The sequence below is a fragment of the Polyodon spathula genome, chromosome 12, assembly GCF_017654505.1.
Source record: "Polyodon spathula isolate WHYD16114869_AA chromosome 12, ASM1765450v1, whole genome shotgun sequence".
NCBI lineage: Eukaryota > Metazoa > Chordata > Actinopteri > Acipenseriformes > Polyodontidae > Polyodon > Polyodon spathula.
In genome coordinates, this window is record NC_054545.1 from 8307064 (window position 1) to 8316108 (window position 9045).

Consider the following 9045-nt stretch of genomic DNA (forward strand, 5'->3'; position numbering starts at 1 on the left):
CAAAAAACAACTTATAGAGCTCATTTAGTTTATCAGTTTGTACAAGAATGCATTCAGATTTAGTCCAAAGCCCAGGCTGGACCACAAAGTGACCCTATATATTAATTTCTAAACTGCGTAGTTCCTAGGAGCTGCCAAGCTATGCATCCATCAAGAGAAAAAGACTTGATTTCTTACCTGAAGATCAACAGACACTAAATTGATATTTGTGTCACTTTATCTCTTTACCAGTTTTGGATCACATTACTGATAAGATATGAATTGAACTAATTGAGTTTTATTTTCCTGCTTTGATTATTGATTATTGTGTTTAATTAGCAATGCAGGGTTGATCTCTCTACTGTATATCTGTAGCCCAACATCAACAAAACCCCACTCCTTTCATTGTTGTAAATGATCCGTCTAAATAACCATGTGCAAACTGACTGAAACATGTCATAAAGCAGCATGGAATGGGATCCAGGATTTAGCATGAGCTTCTTTATCTCCATCAACATTCTAAATTAGATTGCCTTTCCATAGCAACTCTAATGCCCAGGCTTTTAAAGTTAGATACATTTTAAAATATCTACAGTGGCAATATATTGAACATTATTATTATTATTATTATTATTATTATTATTATTATTATTATTATTATTATTATTATTATTATTATTGTATTCTTCCAAATAATATTATTGTATAAAAACATGTATTTTGTCTACTTTTAAATGACTAACAAATAGTTTTGTACTTAGCAGTAATGGTAGTATGTTTGTGCTGCGGCCAATGGCTCCCTAATAGTCAGCAGATGGGCCTTTATGAATACCTGTGTATCTAAAGTACGTTTTCTCTCGATTCTAGCAACCCTTCCTTGTTTCACAGTTAACAGCAGTGTGGTCACTATACCCAATGTATTGTTTAAACAACCTTCCCATTCCTAAGTTTTAAAACACACTTACATGGAATTCCTAGCACAGAATTTCAAAAGGTGTAGATCCAGAATGTACAGTGTACTGATTTAGTGCTTTTCTATTACTTACTCGGCCCTTTGAGGTGAAATCCAGATTGGGACATAAAACAAATTAGTTCAGGGCTACAACTCCATTCTGTATGCATTGCTGTAAACAACAGAGACATCACATAATCTGACACAACAGATTTAAGTATTAAGTATTAACTATCCTATGTATAGTGCAAAGTGGTCCTACCAGGCCAGTGGTTACCTCACAGACTATTGCCTTTTCACAAAATACTTCTTTAGTCAACTTTTTGTACGTTCTCAGGACAGATGAGAAATGAAAATGATAAAATCCTGTTGTTGCTTAATAATTTAATTTTAGTTAAGTTATAATTAATCTAAAAAACAATTCAAATGATTGACAATATTTACAAACAATAAAAGCAATGCAATACACTGTACAAATTGATACATTATGTTTATTTATTTTATAGGATAAGAATATTGTTTAGAAAGACATGCATTCAAACTTAAATTAAACAGATAAATTTGGCTTGAGTGAAAATAGCTCAATTAAAATTGTTTCAGCTGTAAATTCCCTGCCTCAACCAACAATATTAACTGTTGTTAGCTGGCAAATACCATGTCCTTGTGAAGGCTGGTCTCTGTTCCCTCCATTTAATGTCCATGCCCTAATCTAAAATGCTAAATGTAATTTGTTTTACAAGCTAATGGAAGGGTTTGATGTTATTATTTTCCCATCATACAGCTAATGAATAGAAGTTATTAAATGCACTGGGCCGTGCATGTTACTACTTGCTTTTAGATACCCAAATTGCAGTGTGCAGGGAAGCAGCCACCATGGCCCAATGCATCAACAAATACTTTAATCATGTTTTTATATATAAACTTCTTATAGATTTTAGAATTGCAGAAAGCGGCTGAGTGTCCTGTACTCCATTCACACTAAGCTATGACTGCTCAGTACAGTACAGGCACGAAAGCTACATTTTCATCAGTGTGAATTGCCCATGCCAGCTCTAGACCACCTCTGGAGGAGGTTGAAGTGCAGACAGTGTGAAGAGGTAAGACAACATTAAACCACGATAGTGACATCTTGCTTTAGTCTAAACAACTCCTATCACCAGAAGTCTTTCTAACAATTTATATCATAATATTAATTTGTGGTAACATTTAAAGTTAACATTAGACTATAATTTGTAAGGCCATTGGCCTATATAAATTACTGCAGTAATACTACTACTACTGCTAAGACTACTAATAATAACAAACTTAATCTACAAAAACAGAAAAAAAATAAATTAAAAAAATAATAATCCAAGTATCGCACACTGTCTATATGTCCAAAGACCAATGTGGCACTCATTTTGCTGGTCATTTTGATGGTTCACAGTGCAGAAGGAGTCAAAAATACAACCCCTAGGGAGTCACTAAGTAGTCACGACAGCATTATTTACACAAAACAGTGGTACCCCGTCTTCAGACAGATGCAGTTCATAGTATTCAACTCAGTAAACTACCAAGCGAGTTCATTACAAAACTGACATTCAGAACAGAAGATTTTAGAATGCCTATCATTTGGACTCATAATGAGTTTCCATGGTAACTGATTGGTAACTAATCCAGTTCATTTTTTCATTAGCTAATAGAATTTGCTGAATAACAATTTTGTGTTGGATAATCTTAAAATTTACCAAATTCTAATTTACAATATAATACAAAAAATGTGTATTATGTCTGCCTGCTGTTGCCAGTTCATCAATATTGGATTGAATGCAAAAGAATAAGCAATTTTTATATTCTGCATTTAACAACAGAAATAGGTTATTTATTTAAAAAAAAAACAGCCTTCTGAAGTTGTTGCTCAAAAACAATTTTTTTTAAATGAATTGCTAAAAATACAGAAAAAACAACCACATTATTAATCCATCTATAATTGATTATTCTTATTTCCACATTTTTTTCATGAAAAGAAATGGATACATTTGATTTTAACATTTAAAGAATGGAATGAAAACCAAACCATATTGGATGGAAACTTGCCTTGCCATAATCACGCATTTGATTTGCTTTTGCTGTTTGGCACCTCATTCTTTTTTTTTCTCTGTTGTGCAAAAATGAAATATGGGGGGGGGGGGGGGGGGGGGTAGTTAATTTACATGTTGTGGAACAGCTTGATGCTTTCAACTGGAACAAAACAAAACACACCAGAAAACATTCACTCGGTCTGCTTTTCTGAAAGATTGAAATGCAAAAAAAGGAAACAAAAACAAATCTGGTTGTGCTTCAGCTACTTGGGAAGAAGCCCAAAGTGTTTGCAAGAAAAAGGCAACATTGTCCCATTCAGCCAAACATGAAAAGAAAGCAAAATCAGACGCTGCAAAACTGCTCAGTTGTGCTTCCTTCCTCCTATTCCTGAAAAGAAAAAAAAAACAAAAAAACACTATAGTTGAGGCATGGCTTTTTATAGTTTAAGATTTGGAATAAACTGTAGTGCTTAACGCTATCAAAATCATGCATCACAGAGTTTGACAGCAAAGCTATATAGGTACAGCCATCTGTCAGCATGCTAATGACTGTTAAAGGTATATTTATGGAATGTCCTCTTCGGGTTACCATAAACATGATAAAACAAAAAGAACTGAGAAATTACTTAACAGTTCATTAGAAAACTAGTCTGGCTAGTGATGGAAAGGGTTAGGAACGTGGACTAATTACATTGGTTTCAACTACAGAAACTGTCAAGTATTTTGTCTTTGTAAATAAAATAATGGACATAATCCTATTTTCAGTTAATTGCTGTTTAACAGCCGGCACAGTTATATGGTATATACTATATGCAATGCAACATAATTACTGTGAACACAATTACCATATGGTACCACAGGCTACAGACCAACAAAAAAAAAATTCCCATCGATAAAAATCGAAACATAGCTAGAGTGACCACTCTGAGAGTATGCAAAAAATGTGTTGTTCCTTTGGTGTTTGTTTTGTGAATGTGCAATGAGGCATGTACTGAACTAATGTTAACTAGACAGCTACAGTCATTGATACCGTCAGCTAATGGGTTCGGTTTATAGTACTTAAGGTCAAAGTTGAGGAATTCTATGTAGTACGCATGCAGTAATGTTCTCTTTCGTGGTTGTTAGCTAGCAATACACCCAGTAGCTACCAGAAGAGACGTATGATAAAACAATGGGTCGATAAAGAAAGGCTACGCAGGAGTAGTGCTGTGAACATCCTGATCTTGAGTTTGGAACAGTCAAAAAGTCTAATCAGGAGGATGTTGACATTCTGCACTGCCAGATTTGACAGAAATAAGTGCCAAATTAAATTGCATTTCTGAAAATTTAAACATCCAGACACATCTCAAATGGAAAGAAACTCAGGAATGAGTATCACAGTCTACAACTGAGTCATGTCTAGGAAGGATGAAACAAAAGAAAGAAGAAGCAGCAGATTTTCCACACGATCTGGTGCGTGCACTACATTTTGAGGGAATTCCGATGAATGAGGTCCAAGGCTCAAGCGATGTACTTGCTCTGTAGTGCATACTTATCCAGACAAGCACCAATTGGAAGAGAAGTATTTCCCCGAAGTGTTCGCTCACCACCGAGCGATTATCAAAGAACTTGTGGGAGATGAGAAATTCTCCCTTGTGATCGATAAAATCCATAAGCTTTCTGGAAGACTGGCAGTTTACCTCCTTGCTGTGTTCTACAGTGACAAAAAGAAAACCATCAATACAGTACTGTTGAAGTCATCCATTTTACTTCAGTGCAATGCAAGGGTCCTGTTAGTCTTCCTTCAAGACGTGTTGTGGAAAAATGGTTTAACTTGGGAAAACTGTGTGTCAGTCAACACTGACTGGATAAGGATATCATTATTATCCTAACACTACCTTGGATTTAGAGCTGTCAGTTTCTATCTGTGTGGCACACACTAGCTGGATTAATGTCAACATTGACTGACATCCAGTGTAATCCCTACACACTCAATAATTGGGATTAATGTCAGAGGGCAGGATTGCAGATGTCTCTAGTTACACCATTACAATTACAACAGGGCACTCAGCCACTGGTCTTTGACTGTCACTCCCTTAAAAGAGAAAATAAATTAAAATGACAATTGAATGTTTTACAAAGGTTCTGAGAAGTTCTTGAATCTGTATTCCCAGATTTTCTTTCAGATAACTTAATTCTGCTGTTGAATGCAAAGTGCATTGTCATTGATTTACTACTTCAAAAACTCATGACAGATGGAGATTACTCGAGCATGTATTTTCCAGAAAGCAACTACATCCAGTGTTATTTGGGAAGAAAATGACTACAGAGGTTTGCACTGAGAAATCTGAAAATGTTAATAAATCTGCAGGAGTGAGCAATCCAGCTTGCATGATTTAATGACCCCTTCAGAACACGAAATACAATACAAATGCAGTGTTTAGAGCAGGTTGAGGAGTTTGAGGGTGTCCGTTTTAGTTAAACTAGACCCTGTGGTCTTGTGTGTAAATATATTTACCAAACTTGTGCAGAAACATACAAGGTTGTTGGAAGGAAAGCATTTATTTTTTTCTGTTGCAGACTGGAAGTGACTGATTGCAAGTGATACAAGCAAAGAACCATTGTAAAAGTCTTCATGATTGATGAAGTCCTTTCTGTGTGTATGATTTTACCAGGCTTAATGATGCAAAACAAAAAAAGTATTTTCCTACTGTTATTAATTTACTTTTAAACTCTTATAAGAAGGAAAGGAAAAGCAAAATGAATCCCTTGAAACACCTTCCAGCACCATGTAGAGTCTTTAGTGTCAAGGCTGTGATAGGATGAACATTGTTCTAAACTGATGTTAGGTAGAGATCATGATAAAGTGACCATTTAAAAAATATATATATTATTATTATTATTATTATTATTATTATTATTATTATTATTATTATTAGTAGTAGTAGTAGTAGTAGTATTAGTAGTATTAATATTACTACATTCTCCAAAATGAACCAACATCTCCTATACACTCCATGTCTGCTTCCAAATCACAAAATTATTGAAACACCAACACCCAGTGAACTAGAGCTCAACCTAATGGAAACTTGGGGCAGCATGGGCTTTTGAGTAGTGTAACAAACAACTAATAATTTACAATGTTTTGTAAATGCAGTCAAGATTCACAAGGGACACTCAGCAACAAATACAGTTCACGGAACAACAACAAAGTAATGTCCTTAATTTAGATAAGCTAGCCTGTTTTCCTGGGTCGTATTCCATAAATATTTTATGACCGATTGTAAAATTCATGGTATACTGGAAATAAAAAACATGTTTATCAGTTACTCAGCACTGAGGGTATACAGAGGTACTTATCTGGTGTGCTTGGAAACCTGTAATACTTTCTCTTGTTTTCCAGCAGTAAAAGTCACACAGTAAAACAAATACACTCAGGGGATTTTAAAATGTCTACTATTATAATACATTTTTACATTGCATTACAAATGGAGATCCTCAAATGGATCAACTGGTAAAGCTGTGCCAGTATAGAGTTGCTGAAAGGCAACATCATTGAACAGGTTAAATTTGGGAGAAAAAGGATGGTAAAATAACTCGACACTTTTGATAATGCATGCCTGAATTGTGTTGTTACAAAAGGGACTGCTTTTACCAGGAAGATAAAGACTACTTTTAGTGTTCTAACACCCTTAGTCAATTATATTAACTGTCTCTAAACACTTAGCCTACTAAAAACCCTTACAGAGACCCTTAAGCAGTAATTCATATAACTAAAAATACATTTGGGAAAGATTATAGAAACCAAGGGGTCCCTGATTGGCTGACCTGGTAAAAGCACAACAGTGTGGTGTGCAGGGTGAGTGATGCAGTGAAGGTTCTTGGCTGTGTGAAGTAGCTGGTCTTCACTAGGGATTCTGACAGGAGTGTTGCATTGGCTCTGGCGCTCCCATGGAGTAGGGAGGCAAAACCAGCAGGGACTGTTTTAAATAAAAATCAGTATAGAAACCCCTAGTGATGAAGGTGCTTGAATTTCATTGTGTTTTATATCATAGCCTATTTCAGTGCAGTTCAGGCATGATAAGGTGCAACACAAAAGATAAAGCAAATGATCAATGATTTCATTTTTAACATTTTACAAATGTGTGTTTCAAATATGAATAAAAACACAATCTAATTGAAGCAGAAATAACAAAAGGTAATAAATAGAACAACATTAAAACATCTCAAGTTTCTATTTTTTGCTTGGTTGAAATGTAGTGACAGACAAACATGAAGCAGAACATTTCAGAATATTGGAGGCCCCGCTGTGATAATGGTACAAGAGGATACATTATGTTTTTTTAAATGATTTCTAAATACATATAATATAGGTTGCAAACTGCTTGTTTGTGTTTTTTAGTCTCAAAGACATTGAAAAATGCTTCCTGCTTACTAAAGCAGAAATAAACTTAATTTAATAGCCCTGATTCCCATGAAGTAGATACACAAAACCAGAAAAAATTCCCAGTAATGTCCCTTTACTTTTGGCAGAATTTCTAAGTGGTTATATCTATCAACCATATTGCTTATTATGCAATCAGCAGTTCTACTGTAGATACACACAATAATTAAATAATTACAATGACTCACATTACATGTTTGAAATAATATTTTACATAATTCTTATAAACCGAATAACCATTTATAATGGAACTAGCATTACCAAATGTATCTTAATGAAAACTGCACTGTGCAATTCAAATACCATAGTTTAAATATGTAATTGTGACAGAAATATAATTAATCTTTGTGGTACATCTTTCTCCCGACCGGTGAGGGCACTAAGTAAAAGGTACAGTGTACCCTGGACCGGATGGCCTGAAAATTCATTCTGTCGCCAGAAGCCAACACAAACCCAGACATCACTACATCTGTATCACGATATATATTGTATTGCTCCATGAGCACTACAGCACCCACCTAGGACAGGTGACCGTGTTTGTATATTGTGTGTGTAATTGACTGTGTTTATTATTTGGGACTGCAAACCCTTTATGAGAACAGTGCAATACACGTTGCTGAGTGTTTTCTGGGATTATTATTTACAGTCACCAGACCAGCATTATAAATAAACCTCCTAGCTCTTTGGATTCTTGTTGTCTGCCTTTCATTGATCACCGCATCACTCCTGCACCTGCACAGTGAAAGCCACTTTGCCACAGTAATGCATAATAAAAATATATGCAATAAAAATACTGTTATGGGTACTGAACAGAAATATGAATTAATAACAGTTTTTCAATTTGTTTTAGTGCTCAAGTCACTAAACCAAAATAATACAGTAACACCAACTATGTATGTAATTTAGATTTTAACTTTGCAGGGAGACTATGAGAACTATTAGTATTTTAGGACTACCTATATCAGAACAAACAGCTACATGCTGAATAATCCCATCACATACAGTATTCACAGGTTACAAACTGATCAGGAATCCTCTGCATACCAGAAATGTCCATCGTTCAGCCTTATCTGAATAGCTAACAGAAGGTTTTGGTTGAAATGGCTTTGACGAGATTGTTTTTCAACTCCTTTTTAAAATATTACACAGTTGCATGACCTGTGCAAGGTGCCTCTTGTAATTTCTCCTATGGTACATTTGATCTTAAAGGTACAGTACTACCAAAAAGAACACAATATGTGAATCAATAAATTATCAAATATTGGAGGTACTTACTGTATACAAGTGCAAGAATATTACTTTGTTTAACTATACTTTTACTCTGCTTTACTACACTTTGGTATACTGCAACAAACCTTTATAAGGGAATGCCACATTCACTGTGGTTCAAACACACAGTAGCCATACCAAATACCATCCTGTTTTTGTATTTACAATGAATACAGATACTGGAAATGGAATAACAATCACACAAATTCACTTCATCCATGGATTCTTAATTGAGCAATAGTGTGACACGTAACATGCAGGTAACTTTATAAAGAGGTTGGGGTGTATGCACTGCACATTTAAAGATAGCAATTCAAATTTCATTTGTATTAATTTACAGAGATCAATGATAATGGAAAAAA